This window comes from Octopus bimaculoides, chromosome 4 (genome assembly GCF_001194135.2).
Source record: "Octopus bimaculoides isolate UCB-OBI-ISO-001 chromosome 4, ASM119413v2, whole genome shotgun sequence".
NCBI classification, from domain to species: domain Eukaryota; kingdom Metazoa; phylum Mollusca; class Cephalopoda; order Octopoda; family Octopodidae; genus Octopus; species Octopus bimaculoides.
The window spans coordinates 139,606,739-139,609,144 of record NC_068984.1 but is presented as its reverse complement, the minus strand read 5'-3'; the positions used below and the strand labels follow the sequence as shown (position 1 = coordinate 139,609,144).

The following is a 2,406-nucleotide window of genomic DNA, read 5'->3' as shown; positions in this document are numbered from 1 at the left end:
TATATATATATATATATATATATATATATATGCATGTACACATATACATACATAGTCGTGTGTATGTACATATATAAGAAGAAAAATATTACTGTTATATAAAGTGCATTACATATGTAAACATGTATAATCCCAAACGTACCGACACTTGTCACTAAATAAGAAGTGGATTTCTGAATATTTCATTCGGATGATGTCCCGATAATAGTTTTGTATAAAAATAAGAGCATGCTACAGAGTCAGAATGTCTAAACTGCATCGCTATGTATCATGATAATGAAGGAAAACATACACACACATACACACGTTTTGACATAAAGGCGAAAATATTACGTAAAGGCATACTATACGCATTGATACATACGTACGTACATACATATATATATATATATATATGCGGCGTGTGTGTGGGTATATATATATATATATATATATGTGTGTGTGTGTGTGTGTGTGTGTGTGTGTGTGTGTGTGTGTGTGTGTGTGTAATATACATTCCCTTTCAGGAATAGGAGATTAGATTATTGATATGTAATATGCGTCACTCACCATTATATCATTACCAACTCGTATTTACTGGTCCGTTTTCAAATGTTGTAAGCCATTGTGAAAATTTCATGAAGAATATCTTATGCAGAACACATTTCATGACAATTGGTTTATCTCCACCCAAACGTTGTAGGTATTTCTGTAAGGAAAACAAATAAATAACATTGCTAAATACATTGTTCGATATGGAGGATGTGAGAATCGTAGATTAGGTTAGCATCTCAACTGAAGTGAATTATATCCACTCACAGTCGATATTAACTCCAAAAATTTCAAAAAAATATTTACACTACGTTTGGCGCATATCCTATTAGGTTTATGAACAGAATCAATAGGCCAGCTGACAAAATAACTTACGCTGTTTCAATTTAATTCCAACCATATGCAATATGGTTTCTAATCTAACTAGAGATGATTAAGGCTACGATCCTTTTAGCATCGGTATATCATACTATTGTACTTAAGCCCTCTTCATTAACTGTATAGGTTAGTATCATTGATAGGAGACATAATTTTATTCGAGATTTTACTGGTTCTGGTTTTTTGAACGGAGAAAGTATACAGCTTATTTGATTGTTAAACTTATCGGGGTGAGCATGTTGAAATACTTCAGAACTGTAGTGTACTCTAGCAGCCATTTATTGCAAGGGAGATAATTATTTTTTAGATAACAGTAGGATTAGAAGCTTGAATTTGAAATCGACATAGAAAGAAGACGAAGCATACGTATTTATTTATTCATCTATCCATTCATGTATATGTTTCACTTATCTAATTTGCTTGCACATTACGAAAATCTCGAATATCGTCATTTTAGCTAATCAAAGACTTCTTTGTTGCTTTTTAATACGTTCAGCGCCGTGTTGGTATAACCAGAAATTTCTATTGCAGGGGTCATGAATAAGTTAAACAAACCAGAAAATTACTGTTACATATTACACAAACAAATATGATGATTCAATGAGTGAACGCTTAACTGGTCCTTCCACTTATTATTAATAATACCCAAAACTCCCTCAATTTTCTTACTCTTATACAAGAGAAGAGAAACCACGTGGCATAATGTGATCCTATTTCTAACTCTGCTTGAACGATAGAATCAGAATTAATAGAATTTAGTATTTCGCTCTTGCAGTATTTTATCAATCATTAAGAGATGAATGATAAATTAGGATCAGCAGCGTTGAAAATTTGAAAATGAAATGGTTTACATTAATATGACAAAACAATTGTTTGTCATTTAAGTTCACATCCTAAAATATTTGAAAAGATTAAAATTCATTCAATGGGCGCTATGATTTAACGATGATTAGTTTTATTGATCACGGAAAGATGGAAATATACGTCACACTTTTGGTGATTTTAACCCCAAATAAAAATACATTTCAAAATATATAATCAAATATATAATCACACACACACACACACACACACACACACATATCTATATTTGTATACGTGTATATAAGAAAAATACGATTAAATAGATCCTGGCAGATATCATGTAAGCTCTCAGTATAAAGGAATAAGATTAAATTTCCAACAAGTAAATACCAGTAAATGTATGTAGAATACAAGTCCCTCATGTTTGGCAGTTAAATTCAACAATTTTAATAATAGTATGTACGTATATATGTATATATATGTGTGTGTGTGGGTGCACATATATATACATATATGTGCATTATATATATATATATATATATATATATATCATTCGCCATGATAGATCGCTAACCACTACGCACACATTTCTTTTCCCTGCTTGTTTTTCTCCTTGTTTCTTTCTGTGTACCTTTCTGTAGAAGAGCGTAGGATCGAAAGGTTAAAGACTTTTTCAATTCCCGAGCGTTATAC

At 31.3% G+C, this 2,406-nt stretch overlaps 1 protein-coding gene across 2 annotated transcripts in view; it reads right to left on the bottom strand.

Moving 5' to 3' along the window:
- Positions 1 to 2,406, bottom strand: part of LOC106872763 (FMRFamide receptor) — a 285,188-nt gene that overhangs the window by 99,037 nt on the left and 183,745 nt on the right. The window contains exon 2 of one of the 2 annotated variants that reach the window (XM_014919858.2): positions 550 to 688. The exons of the other annotated variant lie outside the window; for it this stretch is intronic. The gene's annotated coding sequence lies outside the window, so the exon portion shown is untranslated. The remainder of the gene's footprint in view (positions 1 to 549; positions 689 to 2,406) is intronic. 2 annotated transcript variants of the gene reach the window in all.